This window comes from Oncorhynchus tshawytscha, unplaced genomic scaffold, assembly GCF_018296145.1.
Source record: "Oncorhynchus tshawytscha isolate Ot180627B unplaced genomic scaffold, Otsh_v2.0 Un_contig_15681_pilon_pilon, whole genome shotgun sequence".
In the NCBI taxonomy this organism is placed as follows: Eukaryota; Metazoa; Chordata; class Actinopteri; order Salmoniformes; family Salmonidae; genus Oncorhynchus; species Oncorhynchus tshawytscha.
The window spans coordinates 53636-71497 of NW_024609080.1; the positions used below are offsets into that span (position 1 = coordinate 53636).

Below are 17862 nucleotides of genomic sequence, written 5' to 3' on the forward strand. Positions count from 1 at the left end.
CAGACTGAAGCATTTCGTATACATTGTTTGTCTTCAGGAAGGCAGTGAGTTGCTGAGCAACAGCCTTCTCTAAAATTTTTGAGAGGAATGGAAGATTCGATATAGGCCGATAGTTTTTTATATTTTCTGGGTCAAGGTTTGGCTTTTTCAAGAGAGGCTTTATTACTGCCACTTTTAGTGAGTTTGGTACACATCCAGTGGATAGAGAGCCGTTTATTATGTTCAACATAGGAGGGCCAAGCACAGGAAGCAGCTCTTTCAGTAGTTTAGTTGGAATAGGGTCCAGTATGCAGCTTGAAGGTTTAGAGGCCATGATTATTTTCATCATTGTGTCAAGAGATATAGTACTAAAACACTTGAGCGTCTCTCTTGATCCTAGGTCCTGGCAGAGTTGTGCAGACTCAGGACAACTGAGGTTTGGAGGAATACGCAGGTTTAAAGAAGAGTCCGTAATTTGCTTTCTAATAATCATAATCTTTTCCTCAAAGAAGTTCATGAATTTATCACTGCTAAAGTGAAAGTCATCCTCTCTTGGGAATGCTGCTTTTTAGTTAGCTTTGCGACAGTATCAAAAAGGAATTTCGGATTGTTCTTATTTTCCTCAATTAAGTTAGAAAAATAGGATGATCGAGCAGCAGTAAGGGCTCTTCGGTACTGCACGGTACTGTCTTTCCAAGCTAGTCGGAAGACTTCCAGTTTGGTGTGGCGCCATTTCCGTTCCAATTTTCTGGAAGCTTGCTTCAGAGCTCGGGTATTTTCTGTGTACCAGGGAGCTAGTTTCTTATGAGAATTTTTTTAGTTTTTAGGGGTGCAACTGCATCTAGGTATTGCGCAAGGTTAAATTGAGATCCTCAGTTAGGTGGTTAACTGATTTTTGTCCTCTGGCGTCCTTGGGTAGGCAGAGGGAGTCTGGAAGGGCATCAAGGAATCTTTGTGTTGTCTGTGAATTTATAGCACGACTTTTGATGTTCCTTGGTTGGGGTCTGAGCAGATTATTTGTTGCAATTGCAAACGTAATAAAATGGTGGTCCGATAGTCCAGGATTATGAGGAAAACATTAAGATCCACCACATTTATTCCATGGGACAAAACTAGGTCCAGCGTATGACTGTGACAGTGAGTGGGTCCAGAGACATGTTGGACAAAACCCACTGAGTCGATGATGGCTCCGAAAGCCTTTTGGAGTGGGTCTGTGGACTTTTCCATGTGAATATTAAAGTCACCAAAGATTAGAATATTATCTGCTATGACTACAAGGTCCGATAGGAATTCAGGGAACTCAGTGAGAAACCTAGTCTGCCCAGTGTGAAGACAGTTAGTAGAGACTGGTCATCTACCATGTTGATCCCCCAGACAGGACTATGCTGACCCCCCCAGACAGGACCATGCTGACCCCCCAGACAGGACCATGCTGACCCCCCAGACAGGACCATGCTGACCCCCCCAGACAGGACCATGCTGACCCCCCCAGACAGGACCATGTTGACCCCCAGACAGGACCATGCTGAACCCCCAGACAGGACCATGTTGACCCCCCAGACAGGACCATGCTGAACCCCCAGACAGGACCATGCTGACCCCCCAGACAGGACCATGTTGACCCCCCCCAGACAGGACCATGCTGACCACCCCAGACAGGACCATGCTGACCCCCCAGACAGGACCATGTTGACCCCCCAGACAGGACCATGATGAACCCCCAGACAGGACCATGCTGACCCCCCAGACAGGACCATGCTGACCCCCCAGACACAGTACTGACAGGACCATGCTGATCCCCCAGACACAGTACTGACAGGACCAGATGTGTCCTTAGCTGGCTACGGTCAGGATGTCGGTTTTAGCTGGCTAAGGTCAGGAAGTCGGTTTTAGCTGGCTAAGGTCAGGAAGTCGGTTTTAGCTGGCTAAGATGGTGTCTTATGGGGGAGAATTATATAGACATTAACATGCGCAGTTTGACCTACTCCAGGAAGAGATGTTGCAGACTTGCTCAGTGCTGCCCCTCTCGTTGACTATCTCGACTTGAAGGCCAACCGGGGTACTGCAGGCTCCCAGTACCAACTATATAATCCTCACAACTTCTTCTGTGAGCGATTTAGAAAATAACCATTTCAAGGACATACATCTGGTGGAATACAGGAAACGATTGGTACCAGGATTGTGTTTAAAAAACAACAACATTATTGATCACGAAGATTGACATTTTCTCATTTACTGGGGGTGGCATCCTGTATTCTGAATTGAGGGGCGGCAGTCGTTCTCCCCCTGGTCCCAAACCACTGATGAGTATTTGGGAGTATTTTAACACAATGTATTTGACCCAGGCCTGTGAACGTGTCTCTGCAGGTCCTTCTCTGGTTGGCGTGGTGAGGAAGGACTGGGCGTCTGACAACAGTATCGCCCTCTCCTGGACAGAGGTGGAACAGCAGCCTAACGTCATACTGACTATGAGATCAAGTACTACGATAAGGTACAGTCCTATAGACCACATTTATGGAACACTTTAGTTGTATAGAACAATGCAAAAAGGGTTGTCGGTTCGATTCCCACACAGCTCACATACTAAAAATATATACACTCACTGTATGCCAGCAGCATACCACCCTGCATACCACTGCTGGCTTGCTTCTGAAGCTAAGCAGGGTTGGTCCTGGTCAGCAGCATACCACCCTGCATACCACTGCTGGCTTGCTTCCGAAGCTAAGCAGGGTTGGTCCTGGTCAGCAGCATACCACCCTGCATACCTCTGCTGGCTTGCTTCTGAAGCTAAGCAGGGTTGGTCCTGGTCAGTTCCTGGATGGGAGACCAGATGCTGCTGGAAGTGGTGTTGGAGGGCCAATAGGAGGCAATCTTTCCTCTGGTCTAAAGAAATATCCCAATGCCCCAGGGCAGTGATTGGGGACACTGCCCTGTGTAGTGTGCTGTCTTTCGGATGGGACGTCAAACGGGTGTCCTGACTCTCTGAGGTCATTAAAGATCCCATGGCACTTATCGTAAGAGTAGGGGTGTTAACCCCGGTGTCCTGGCTAATTTCCCAATCTGGCCCTCAAACCATCATGGTCACCTAATCATCCCCAGCTTACAATTGGCTCATTCATCCCCCTCCTCTCCCCTGTAACTATTCCCCAGGTCGTTGTCTAATCATTCCTCCTCTCCCCTGTAACTATTCCCCAGGTCGTTGTCTAATCATTCCTCCTCTCCCCTGTAACTATTCCCCAGGTCGTTGTCTAATCATTCCTCCTCTCCCTGTAACTATTCCCCAGGTCGTTGTCTAATCATTCCTCCTCTCCCCTGTAACTATTCCCCAGGTCGTTGTCTAATCATTCCTCCTCTCCCCTGTAACTATTCCCCAGGTCGTTGTCTAATCATTCCTCCTCTCCCCTGTAACTATTCCCCAGGTCGTTGTCTAATCATTCCTCCTCTCCCCTGTAAATATTCCCCAGGTCGTTGTCTAATCATTCCCCTCTCCCCTGTAACTATTCCCCAGGTCGTTGTCTAATCATTCCTCCTCTCCCCTGTAAATATTCCCCAGGTAGTTGTCTAATCATTCCCCTCTCCCCTGTAACTATTCCCCAGGTCGTTGTCTAATCATTCCTCCTCTCCCCTGTAACTATTCCCCAGGTCGTTGTCTAATCATTCCTCCTCTCCCCTGTAACTATTCCCCAGGTCGTTGTCTAATCATTCCTCCTCTCCCCTGTAACTATTCCCCAGGTCGTTGTCTAATCATTCCTCCTCTCCCCTGTAACTATTCCCCAGGTCGTTGTCTAATCATTCCTCCTCTCCCCTGTAACTATTCCCCAGGTCGTTGTCTAATCATTCCTCCTCTCCCCTGTAACTATTCCCCAGGTCGTTGTCTAATCATTCCTCCTCTCCCCTGTAACTATTCCCCAGGTCGTTGTCTAATCATTCCTCCTCTCCCCTGTAACTATTCCCCAGGTCGTTGTCTAATCATTCCTCCTCTCCCCTGTAACTATTCCCCAGGTCATTGCTGTAAATGAGAACGTGTTTCAGTCAACTTACTAATAAATAAATCACATTGGATATAAAGGTCTCTGTTAACCAGCGCTCCTCTAGGGGGCTACTGGATATAAAGGTCTCTGTTAACCAGTGCTCCTCTAGGGGGCTACTGGATATAAAGGTCTCTGTTAACCAGTGCTCCTGGAGGGGGCCTGGAGGGGGCTACTGGATATAAAGGTCTCTGTTAACCAGCGCTCCTCTAGGGGGCTACTGGATATAAAGGTCTCTGTTAACCAGCGCTCCTCTAGGGGGCTACTGGATATAAAGGTCTCTGTTAACCAGGGGGCTACTGGATATAAAGGTCTCTGTTAACCAGGGGGCTACTGGATATAAAGGTCTCTGTTAACCAGCGCTCCTCTAGGGGGCTACTGGATATAAAGGTCTCTGTTAACCAGCGCTCCTCTAGGGGGCTACTGGATATAAAGGTCTCTGTTAACCAGGGGGCTACTGGATATAAAGGTCTCTGTTAACCAGGGGGCTACTGGATATAAAGGTCTCTGTTAACCAGGGGGCTACTGGATATAAAGGTCTCTGTTAACCAGGGGGCTACTGGATATAAAGGTCTCTGTTAACCAGGGGGCTACTGGATATAAAGGTCTCTGTTAACCAGCGCTCCTGGGGGGGGCTACTGGATATAAAGGTCTCTGTTAACCAGCGCTCCTGGGGGGGCTACTGGATATAAAGGTCTCTGATAACCAGCGCTCCTGGGGGGGGCTACTGGATATAAAGGTCTCTGTTAACCAGCGCTCCTGGGGGCTACTGGATATAAAGGTCTCTGTTAACCAGTGCTCCTGGAGGGGGCTACTGGATATAAAGGTCTCTGTTAACCAGCGCTCCTGGGGGGGGCTACTGGATATAAAGGTCTCTGATAACCAGCGCTCCTGGGGGGGGCTACTGGATATAAAGGTCTCTGTTAACCAGCGCTCCTGGGGGGGGCTACTGGATATTAAGGTCTCTGTTAACCAGTGCTCCTGGAGGGGGCTACTGGATATAAAAGTCTCTGTTAACCAGCGCTCCTGGGGGGCTACTGGATATAAAGGTCTCTGTTAACCAGTGCTCCTGGAGGGGGCTACTGGATATAAAGGTCTCTGTTAACCAGCGCTCCTGGGGGGGCTACTGGATATAAAGGTCTCTGTTAACCAGTGCTCCTGGAGGGGGCCTGGAGGGGGCTACTGGATATAAAGGTCTCTGTTAACCAGCGCTCCTGGAGGGGGCTACTGGATATAAAGGTCTCTGTTAACCAGCGCTCCTGGGGGGGGCTACTGGATATAAAGGTCTCTGTTAACCAGTGCTCCTGGAGGGGGCTACTGGATATAAAGGTCTCTGTTAACCAGCGCTCCTGGAGGGGGCCTGGAGGGGGCGCTACTGGATATAAAGGTCTCTGTTAACCAGCGCTCCTGGGGGGGGCTACTGGATATAAAGGTCTCTGTTAACCAGTGCTCCTGGAGGGGGCTACTGGATACAAAGGTCTCTGTTAACCAGTGCTCCTGGATATAAAGGTCTCTGTTAACCAGTGCTCCTGGAGGGGGCCTGGAGGGGGCTACTGGATATAAAGGTCTCTGTTAACCAGCGCTCCTGGAGGGGGCCTGGAGGGGGCTACTGGATATAAAGGTCTCTGTTAACCAGCGCTCCTGGAGGGGGCTACTGGATATAAAGGTCTCTGTTAACCAGTGCTCCTCTAGGGGAGGGGCCTCTAGGGGGAGGGGCCTCTAGGGGAGGGGCCTACTGGATATAAAGGTCTCTGTTAACCAGTGCTCCTCTAGGGGAGGGGCCTCTAGGGGAGGGGCCTCTAGGGGGAGGGGCCTACTGCATGCCTTATTTTGCTCCCACCCTGTTGTAAGTGAAGTCATTGTGGGCGTGTCCTCACCAGGAACAGGAACAGTCGGGCTACTCATCGACCCGTACCAAGGCCCTGGGCGTCGTCGTGACCGGTCTCAAGCCCTCCACTGTGTACGTGTTCCACGTGCGCGCTCGCACCGCCGCAGGCTTCACCGCTTACAGCAACACGGTTCACTTCTCCACCGGGGACGAGTGTGAGGACGCGCACACGTGTGTGTGTGTTTCTGCGTGTGTGTATCTCAGTGTGTGTGTCTCAGTGTGTGCTTGTCTCAGTGTGTGTGTGTCTCAGTGTGTGTGTGTCTCAGTGTGTGTGTGTCTCAGTGTGTGTGTATCTCAGTGTGTGTGTGTCTCAGTGTGTGTGTGTCTCAGTGTGTGTGTGTCTCAGTGTGTGTGTGTCTCAGTGTGTGCTTGTCTCAGTGTGTGCTTGTCTCAGTGTGTGTGTGTCTCAGTGTGTGCTTGTCTCAGTGCGTGTGTATCTCAGTGTGTGTGTGTCTCAGTGTGTGTGTGTCTCAGTGTGTGCTTGTCTCAGTGTGTGCTTGTCTCAGTGTGTGTGTATCTCAGTGTGTGTGTATCTCAGTGTGTGTGTGTCTCAGTGTGTGTGTGTCTCAGTGTGTGTGTATCTCAGTGTGTGTTTATCTCAGTGTGTGTGTGTGTGTGTATCTCAGTGTGTGTGTGTCTCAGTGTGTGCTTGTCTCAGTGTGTGTGTATCTCAGTGTGTGTGTCTCAGTGTGTGTGTGTCTCAGTGTGTGCTTGTCTCAGTGTGTGCTTGTCTCAGTGTGTGTGTATCTCAGTGTGTGTGTATCTCAGTGTGTGTGTGTCTCAGTGTGTGTGTGTCTCAGTGTGTGTGTGTCTCAGTGTGTGTTTGTCTCAGTGTGTGTGTGTCTCAGTGTGTGCTTGTCTCAGTGTGTGTGTATCTCAGTGTGTGTGTATCTCAGTGTGTGTGTATCTCAGTGTGTGTGTGTCTCAGTGTGTGTGTGTCTCAGTGTGTGTTTGTCTCAGTGTGTGCTTGTCTCAGTGTGTGCTTGTCTCAGTGTGTGTGTATCTCAGTGTGTGTGTGTATCTCAGTGTGTGTGTGTCTCCGTGTGTGTGTGTCTCAGTGTGTGTGTATCTCAGTGTGTGTGTATCTCAGTGTGTGTGTATCTCAGTGTGTGCTTGTCTCAGTGTGTGCTTGTCTCAGTGTGTGTGTATCTCAGTGTGTGTGTGTCTCAGTGTGTGTGTATCTCAGTGTGTGTGTGTGTCTCAGTGTGCGTATCTCAGTGTGTGTAGTACTAAGTTGTGTGCTTGTCTCTCTCTGCTCTGACCCGTATCAGACTCAGGCATGGCAGCTGACCAGGGGCAGGTGCTCGTGGTTGTCACGGCAGCCGTGGGCGGGTTCTCCCTGCTCATCATCCTCACCCTCTTCTTCCTCATCACCGGACGGTAAGGGACATCCCCACTCCTTAGTAGTACACTACTTTACATCCCCTCTCCTTAGTAGTACACTACTTTACATCCCCACTCCTTAGTAGTACACTACTTTACATCCCCTCTCCTTAGTAGTACACTACTTTACATCCCCACTCCTTAGTAGTACACTACTTTACATCCCCACTCTTTAGTAGTACACTACTTTACATCCCCTCTCCTTAGTAGTGCACTACTTTACATCCCCTCTCCTTAGTAGTACACTACTTTACATCCCCACTCCTTAGTAGTACACTACTTTACATCCCCACTCTTTAGTAGTACACTACTTTACATCCACACTCCTTAGTAGTGCACTACTTTACATCCCCACTCTTTAGTAGTACACTACTTTACATCCCCACTCCTTAGTAGTACACTACTTTACATCCCCTCTCCTTAGTAGTGCACTACTTTACATCCCCTCTCCTTAGTAGTACACTACTTTACATCCCCACTCCTTAGTAGTACACTACTTTACATCCCCTCTCCTTAGTAGTACACTACTTTACATCCCCTCTCCTTAGTAGTACACTACTTTACATCCCCACTCCTTAGTAGTACACTACTTTACATCCCCTCTCCTTAGTAGTACACTACTTTACATCCCCACTCCTTAGTAGTACACTACTTTACATCCCCTCTCCTTAGTAGTACACTACTTTACATCCCCTCTCCTTAGTAGTGCACTACTTTACATCCCCACTCCTTAGTAGTACACTACTTTACATCCCCACTCCTTAGTAGTACACTACTTTACATCCCCTCTCCTTAGTAGTACACTACTTTACATCCCCTCTCCTTAGTAGTACACTACTTTACATCCACACTCCTTAGTAGTACACTACTTTACATCCCCTCTCCTTAGTAGTACACTACTTTACATCCCCTCTCCTTAGTAGTACACTACTTTACATCCCCACTCCTTAGTAGTACACTACTTTACATCCCCACTCCTTAGTAGTACACTACTTTACATCCCCACTCCTTAGTAGTACACTACTTTACATCCCCACTCCTTAGTTGTACACTACTTGTGACCAGATCCCTATGGGGAATAGTGTACCCTTAGGTTGCCTTGACAACAATTCAAGGGGCTGTAACCTTTCTGGTGCAGGCGTTCTGCTAGCGACCCACCTCGACAACATCCGAGCTCCAAATTCAAAATAAAGAAATAGTCATAATAAACATTCATAAAAATATACACGTGTTTATACATCGGCTTAAAGATGAACTTCTCTTTAATCCAGCCGCTTTGACAGATTTCAAAAAGGCTTTACAGCGAAAGCATACCATGTGATTATCTGAGGACAGCGCCCGCTTACTAAAGCACACCATGTGATTATCTGAGGACAGCGCCCGCTTACTAAAGCATACCATGTGATTATCTGAGGACAGCGCCCCGCTTACTAAAGCACACCATGTGATTATCTGAGGACAGCGCCCGCTTACTAAAGCATACCATGTGATTGTCTGAGGACAGCGCCCTGCTTACTAAAGCATACCATGTGATTATCTGAGGACAGCGCCCTGCTTACTAAAGCACACCATGTGATTATCTGAGGACAGCGCCCTGCTTACTAAAGCATACCATGTGATTATCTGAGGACAGCGCCCCGCTTACTAAAGCATACCATGTGATTATCTGAGGACAGCGCCCCGCTTACTAAAGCATACCATGTGATTGTCTGAGGACAGTGCCCTGCTTACTAAAGCATACCATGTGATTGTCTGAGGACAGTGCCCTGCTTACTAAAGCATACCATGTGATTGTCTGAGGACAGTGCCCTGCTTACTAAAGCATACCATGTGATTATCTGAGGACAGCGCCCCGCTTACTAAAGCACACCATGTGATTATCTGAGGACAGCGCCCGCTTACTAAAGCACACCATGTGATTATCTGAGGACAGCGCCCGCTTACTAAAGCACACCATGTGATTATCTGAGGACAGCGCCCCGCTTACTAAAGCACACCATGTGATTATCTGAGGACAGTGCCCCGCTTACTAAAGCATACCATGTGATTGTCTGAGGACAGCGCCCCGCTTACTAAAGCACACCATGTGATTATCTGAGGACAGCGCCCCGCTTACTAAAGCATACCATGTGATTGTCTGAGGACAGTGCCCCGCTTACTAAAGCACACCATGTGATTGTCTGAGGACTGTGCCCTGCTTCATAAAGCATACCATGTGATTGTCTGAGGACAGCGCCCTGCTTACTAAAGCACACCATGTGATTGTCTGAGGACAGTGCCCTGCTTACTAAAGCATACCATGTGATTATCTGAGGACAGTGCCCTGCTTACTAAAGCATACCATGTGATTGTCTGAGGACAGCGCCCTGCTTACTAAAGCATACCATGTGATTATCTGAGGACAGCGCCCTGCTTACTAAAGCATACCATGTGATTATCTGAGGACAGCGCCCCGCTTACTAAAGCATACCATGTGATTATCTGAGGACAGCGCCCTGCTTACTAAAGCATACCATGTGATTGTCTGAGGACAGTGCCCTGCTTACTAAAGCATACCATGTGATTGTCTGAGGACAGTGCCCTGCTTACTAAAGCATACCATGTGATTGTCTGAGGACAGTGCCCTGCTTACTAAAGCATACCATGTGATTGTCTGAGGACAGCGCCCCGCTTACTAAAGCATACCATGTGATTGTCTGAGGACAGTGCCCTGCTTACTAAAGCATACCATGTGATTGTCTGAGGACAGCGCCCGCTTACTAAAGCATACCATGTGATTATCTGAGGACAGCGCCCTGCTTACTAAAGCATACCATGTGATTGTCTGAGGACAGTGCCCTGCTTACTAAAGCACACCATGTGATTGTCTGAGGACAGTGCCCTGCTTACTAAAGCATACAAACATTTTAAATCCAAGTAAAGGAATTACAAAAGTCAGAAACAGTGCTAAAATTATTCACTTACCTTTGATGATCTTCATATGGTTGCACTCACAAGAGTCCCAACTACACAATAAATGTTTGTTTTGTTCGATAAATTCCCTCTTTATATCCCAAAAACTCTGTTTTGTTGGCATGGGAAACATATGTTATTAACATTGCCAAAGCAAGTGAAATAGACAATATACAAAATTGAAATAATGAATAAAAATTTAACAGTAAACATTAAACTCACAGAAGTTCCAAAAGAATAAAGACATCTCAAATGTCATATGATGTATATATACACAGTGTTGTAATGATGTGCAGACAGTGAAAGTACAAAAGGGAAAATAAATAAACATAAATATGGGTTGTATTTACAATGGTGTTTGTTCTTCACTGGTTGACCTTTTCTTGTGGCAACAGGTCACAAATCGTTCTGCTGTGATGGCACACTGTGGAATTAATCAAAATCTGGTTTGTTTTCGAATTCTTTGTGTATCTGTGTAATCTGAGGGAAATATGTCTCTCTAATATGGTCATACATTGGACAGGAGGTTAGGAAGTGCAGCTCAGTTTCCACCTCATTTTGTGGGCAGTGAGCACATAGCCTTGTCTTCTCTTGAGAGCCATGTCTGCCTACGGCAGCCTTTCTCAATAGCAAGGCTATGCTCACTGAGTCTGTACATAGTCAAAGCTTTCCTTAAGTTTGGGTCAGTCACAGTGGACAGGTATTCTGCCACTGTGTACTCTGTTTAGGAACAAATAGCATTCTAGTTTGCTCAGTTTTTTTGTTAATTCTTTCCAATTTGTCAAGTAATTATCTTTTTGTTTTCTCGTGATTTGGTTGGTGTCTGATTGTGTTGCTGTCCTGGGGCTCTGTGTGGTCTGTTTGTGTATGTGAACAGAGCCCCAGGACTCTCTCCCTCTCCCTCGCCATCTCTCTTCTCTCTCCCTCGCCATCTCTCTTCTCTCCCCTCGCTCTTCTCTCCCCTCGCTCTTCTCTTCGCTCTCTTTCTCTCCCTTTCCCTCCCTCTCCCACTTCCTCCCCCCCCCTCTCCTCTCTTCCCTCTCCCTCCCCTCTCTCCTCTCTTCCCTCTCCTCCCCTCTCTCCCCCACCACTCCTCTCTCTCCTTCTCTCCCCTTTCTATTCTCTCTCTCTTTCTCTACCCCTCTTCTCTCATTATTCCTGAGTGTGATTCAGTTCAAATCGGTTCAACCAGGCAGGTTTTAATGGACCCCCCCCCACCTCCGCCAAGCTGTCCTTCTGATGTTCCCATTGGCTGGGACACTTTTATGCCTAATTACCCTGCATGCAATCCAGCTGCTGGCTGCTGGCTGTCTGGTTGTGTCCTCTCATTGGTTACTCCCCTGTCTGTCTGTAGCTACTACTGACTGACAGAGAGTGTATGAACTCTGACAGGAGGTTCAGATTGGGACTGGGCTACGACAGAGGATGAGTCCCAAATGGGACACTGACAGATTGGGAGGCTCAGATTGACAGGACTGGGACTGGGCTACGACATAGGATGAGTCCCAAATGGGACACCAATAGTGCACTACTTTTGATTTCAGCCCGTATGCTGTGGTGGATAACTCCACTGTACTCCCTGCATGCTGGTCCACTTCCTGCCCGACTAGATGTTCAGTCATTGCATTGCATCAACCAATGGTTGAATGCCACATCATCAACTGTGCAGTCAGGCATCAGAGCAGTTAATCTATCCAGGCTTTGTGAGATCTGACACCTGTCTGTAATGTAGCCAGACAGGAACCTCTACCTGTCTGTAATGTAGCCAGACAGGAACCTCTACCTGTCTGTAATGTAGCCAGACAGGAACCTCTACCTGTCTGTAATGTAGCCAGACAGGAACCTCTACCTGTCTGTAATGTAGCCAGACAGGAACCTCTACCTGTCTGTAATGTAGCCAGACAGGAACCTCTACCTGTCTGTAATGTAGCCAGACAGGAACCTCTACCTGTCTGTAATGTAGCCAGACAGGAACCTCTACCTGATGTGTGTCTGTAATGTAGCCAGACAGGAACCTCTACCTGTCTGTAATGCAGCCAGACAGGAGGCTGACATCGTCCGCTGTGTGTCTCTCTCCTGGTCCAGGTGTCAGGTGTTCATCAAGGCTAAGATGCAGTCAGACGATAAGAGGAGGGCTCACTTTCAGAACGTGCTTCCTTTCCCTGGTATCAAGACGTATGTGGATCCTGACACATATGAAGACCCAACGCAGGCTGTCCACGAGTTCACCAAGGAGATAGATCCTTCTAGAATACGCATCGAGAGGGTGATAGGAGCAGGTACCGAGACACACACACACACACACACACACACACACACACACACACACACACACACACACACACACACACAGAGACACACACACACACACACACACACACACACACACACACACACACACACACACACACACACACACAAATGCAAGCAGACATGCACATAGTAGTTATATAGGATGGTGTGTATAGACAGTAGTTGTATAGGATGATTTGTATAGACAGTAGTTATAATAGGATGATTTGTATAGACAGTAGTTATAATAGGATGGTGTGTATAGACAGTGGACGGCAGGTATCCTAGTGGTTAGAGCGTTGGGCCAGTAACCGAAAGGTTGCAAGAGACACACACACACACACACACACACACACACACAGAGACACACACACACACACACACACACACACACAGACACACACACACACACACACACACACACACACACACACACACACACACACACACACACAAATGCAAGCAGACATGCACACAGTAGTTGTATAGGATGATTTGTATAGACAGTAGTTATAATAGGATGGTGTGTATAGACAGTGGACGGCAGGTATCCTAGTGGTTAGAGCGTTGGGCCAGTAACCGAAAGGTTGCAAGATCGAATCCCGAGCTGACAAGGTAAAACATCTGTCGTTCTGCCCCTGAACAAGGCAGTTAACCCACTGTTCCTAGGCCAGTTAACCCACTGTTCCTAGACCAGTTAACCCACTGTTCCTAGACCAGTTAACCCCACTGTTCCTAGACCAGTTAACCCACTGTTCCTAGGCCAGTTAACCCACTGTTCCTAGACCAGTTAACCCACTGTTCCTAGACCAGTTAACCCACTGTTCCTAGGCCAGTTAACCCACTGTTCCTAGGCCAGTTAACCCACTGTTCCTAGGCCAGTTAACCCACTGTTCCTAGACCAGTTAACCCACTGTTCCTAGACCAGTTAACCCACTGTTCCTAGGCCATCATTGTAAATAAGAATTTGTTCCTAAAATACATTTAAAAAACGTAGCGTTTCCCCCAGCAGTAGAATGTTATTGAGGGTTTCCCCCAGCAGTAGAATGTTAGTGAGGGTTTCCCCCAGCAGTGAGGGTTTCTCCCAGCAGTAGAATGTTATTGAGGGTTTCTCCCAGCAGTAGAATGTTATTGAGGGTTTCCCCCAGCAGTAAAATGTTATTGAGGGTTTCCCCAGCAGTAGAATGTTAGGGTTTCCCCCAGCAGTAGGTGAGGGTTTCCCCAGCAGTAGAATGTTATTGAGGGTTTCCCCAGCAGTAGAATGTTATTGAGGGTTTCCCCCAGCAGTAGAATGTTATTGAGGGTTTCCCCCAGGGTTTCCCCCAGCAGTATAATGTTATTGAGGGTTTCCCCAGCAGTAGAATGTTATTGAGGGTTTCCCCCAGCAGTAGAATGTTATTGAGGGTTTCCCCCAGCAGTAGAATGTTATTGAGGGTTTCCCCCAGTAGTGAGGTTTCCCCAGTGAGGAGTTTTTCCCCAGCAGTAGAATGTTATTGAGGGTTTCCCCAGCAGTAGAATGTTATTGAGGGTTTCCCCAGCAGTAGAATGTTATTGAGGGTTTCCCCCAGCAGTAGAATGTTATTGAGGGTTTCCCCAGCAGTAGAATGTTATTGAGGGTTTCCCCAGCAGTAGAATGTTATTGAGGGTCTCCCCCAGCAGTAGAATGTTATTGAGGGTTTCCCCCAGCAGTAGAATGTTATTGAGGGTTTCTCCCAGCAGTAAAATGTTATTGAGGGTTTCCCCCAGTAGTGAGGGTTTCCCCCAGCAGTATAATGTTATTGAGGGTTTCCCCAGCAGTAGAATGTTATTGAGGGTTTTCCCCAGCAGTAGAATGTTATTGAGGGTTTCCCCCAGCAGTAGAATGTTATTGAGGGTTTCCCCCAGTAGTGAGGGTCTCCCCCAGCAGTAGAATGTTATTGAGGGTTTCCCCCAGCAGTATAATGTTATTGAGGGTTTCCCCCAGCAGTTAGGGTTTCCCCCAGCAGTAGAATGTTATTGAGGGTTTCTCCCAGCAGTGAGGGTTTTCCCCAGCAGTAGAATGTTATTGAGGGTTTCTCCCAGCAGTAGAATGTTATTGAGGGTCTCCCCCAGCAGTAGAATGTTATTGAGGGGTTCCCCCAGTAGTGAGGGTTTCCCCCAGCAGTAGAATGTTATTGAGGGTTTCCCCCAGCAGTTAGGGTTTCTCCCAGCAGTAGAATGTTATTGAGAGTCTCCCCCAGCAGTAGAATGTTATTGAGGGTTTCCCCCAGCAGTAGAATGTTATTGAGGGTTTCCCCCAGCAGTAGAATGTTATTGAGGGTTTTCCCCAGCAGTAGAATGTTATTGAGGGTTTTCCCCAGCAGTAGAATGTTATTGAGGGTTTCCCCAGCAGTAGAATGTTGTTGAGGGTTTCCCCAGAGGAATGTTTCCTCCAGCAGTAGAATGTTATTGAGGGTTTCCCCCAGCAGTAGAATGTTATTGAGGGTTTCCCCCAGTAGTGAGGGTTTCCCCCAGCAGTAGAATGTTATTGAGGGTTTCCTCCAGCAGTAGAATGTTATTGAGGGTTTCCTCCAGCAGTAGAATGTTATTGAGGGTTTCCCCCAGCAGTAGAATGTTATTGAGGGTTTCCCCAGCAGTAGAATGTTAGGGTTTGAGTAGGTTTCCCCCAGCAGTAGAATGTTATTGAGGGTTTCCCCAGCAGTAGAATGTTATTGAGGGTTTCCCCCAGCAGTAGAATGTTGTTGAGGGTTTCCCCAGCAGTAGAATGTTGTTGAGGGTTTCCCTTGCAGTAGAATGTTATTGAGGGTTTCCCCAGCAGTAGAATGTTATTGAGGGTTTCCCCAGCAGTAGAATCTTATTGAGGGTTTCCCCCAGCAGTGAGGGTTTTCCCCAGCAGTAGAATGTTATTGAGGGTTTCTCCCAGCAGTAGAATGTTATTGAGGGTTTCCCCAGCAGTAGAATGTTATTGAGGGTTTTCCCCAGCGGTAGAATGTTATTGAGGGTTTCCCCCAGCAGTAGAATGTTATTGAGGGTTTCCCCCAGTAGTGAGGGTCTCCCCCAGCAGTAGAATGTTATTGAGGGTTTCCCCCAGCAGTATAATGTTATTGAGAGTTTCCCCCAGCAGTAGAATGTTATTGAGGGTTTCCCCCAGCAGTAGAATGTTATTGAGGGTTTCCCCCAGCAGTAGAAATGAGGGTTCCCCCAGCAGTAGGATGTTATTGGGTTTCCCCAGCAGTAGAATGTTATTGAGGGTTTCCCCAGCAGTAGAATGTTAGTGAGGGTTTCCCCAGCAGTAGAATGTTATTGAGGGTTCCCCCAGCAGTGAGGGTTTCCTCCAGCAGTAGAATGCTATTGAGGGACTCCCCAGCAGTAGAATGTTATTGAGGGTTTCCCCCAGCAGTAGAATGTTAGGGTGAGTGGGTTTCCCCCAGCAGTAGAATGTTATTGAGGGTTTCCCCAGCAGTAGAATGTTACCCAGCAGTAGAATGTTATTGAAGGTTTCCCCAGCCCCAGCAGTGAGGGTTTCCCCAGCAGTAGAATGTTATTGAGGGTTTCTCCCAGCAGTAGAATGTTATTGAGGGTTTCCCCCAGCAGTAGAATGTTATTGAGGGTTTCCCCCAGCAGTAGAATGTTATTGAGGGTTTCTCCCAGCAGTAGAATGGTATTGAGGGTTGCCTCCAGTCCCGATCCTGGTGTTTTAAGTTATGTGACTGCCATCTAGTGGACACTGTGTCTAAGTCTAGCTAGTCGTCACCTCACTGTGGGGATGTAGATACAGCACTCATCACCAGGGTGAATCTTCCAACTAGACAGTATTCAGTCTAATTTAGGCACTGTAGACAGTGACTGGCCTAAATCAATAAGGATCTGCTTGGGCATTCTTGGTGTGTTGACTGACTATTTCAAAAGAAAGGTCTACTTCCTTTATAAACTGATATGTGTTTGGTTGTTTTCTCTACTCAACGTATAGTTGAATGCACTTCCTGTAAGTGGCCTGGATAAGAGTCTGCTAAATGACTCACATGTTGATGTGTGTGTGTGTGTGTGTACCTGTCCTCCAACCAGGTGAGTTCGGGAGGTGTGCAGCGGGTGTCTGCGTACCCCAGGTCAGAAGGAGATCCCGGTGGCCATTAAGACCCTGAAGGGAGGCTACGTGGAGCCCCAGAGAAGAGACTTCCTCAGAGAGGCCTCCATCATGGGACAGTTTGACAACCCCAACATCATACGGCTGGAAGGAGTGGTCACCAAGAGTAAGAGAATCCTGCTGTATGGATCAGCATGGCGTAGAACATGGGAGAAATAACTACCTCCGTTAAAGTCAACTATAGTGGGTCCAGCACTGAGCCTTGTGGAACACCATATTTAACATTTGATTCTAAATGATACGTCCCTTTTCAGAGGTGGTTTTTATCTGGGTTAAGTAATGACTTTGTGTTTCTCTGTTTCACCAGGCAGACCTGTGATGATTGTGGTGGAATACATGGAGAACGGATCCCTGGACTCTTTTCTGAGGGTGAGAGTGACTCCTATACAAACTGATTACTACAGATACTCTATGTCATGTAGGAAGTCTGTCCTCTCTCTCTCTGTCTCTCTCTCGCTCTCTCTCTCTCCCTCTCTCTCCCCCTCTCTCTCTCTCCCTCTCACTCTCCCTCTCCCCTCTCTCTCTCCCCTCTCTCTCTCCAGCAGCATGATACTTTGTCATGTATGAAGTTTGTCCTCTCTCTCTCTCTCTGTCTCTCTGTCTCTCTCTCTCTCCCTCTCTCTCTCCCTCTCCCCTCTCTCTCTCTCCCCTCTCTCTCTCTCTCTCTCCCTCTCTCTCCCTCTCTCTCTCTCTCTCTCTCTCCCCTCTCTCTCTCCAGCAGCATGATACTTTGTCTCTCTCTCCCTCTCCCCCTCTCTCTCTCTCTCTCTCCCTCTCTCTCCCTCTCTCTCTCCCTCTCTCTCTCCCCTCTCTCTCCCTCTCCTCCCTCTGTCTCCCTCTCTCCAGCAGCATGATACTTTATGTCATGTCATGATACTTTATGTCAAGTATGTCCTCTCTCTCTCCCTCTCCAGCAGCATGATGGCCACTTCACAGTGGTCCAGCTGGTGGGGATGCTGCATGGCGTGGCGTCAGGGATGACCTACCTGTCTGACTTGGGCTACGTGCACCGTGACCTGGCCGCTCGCAACATCCTGGTAGATGAGGGTCTGGTGTGTAAGGTGTCTGACTTCGGCCTGTCCAGAGTCCTAGAGGACCACCCTGAGCCTGCATATAACACCATGGTAAGGAGTGTGTGTGTGTGTGTGTGGGTGTGTGTAAGGTGTTTAACTTCAGTCCATAGGGTCCTGGTTAATAGAAGTGTACTATATAGGGGA

General features: G+C 48.0%; 1 pseudogene; it reads left to right on the forward strand.

Annotated features, from left to right (window-relative positions):
* The window catches only part of LOC121844244, a 52001-nt pseudogene that overhangs the window by 17199 nt on the left and 16940 nt on the right, over positions 1–17862 (forward strand).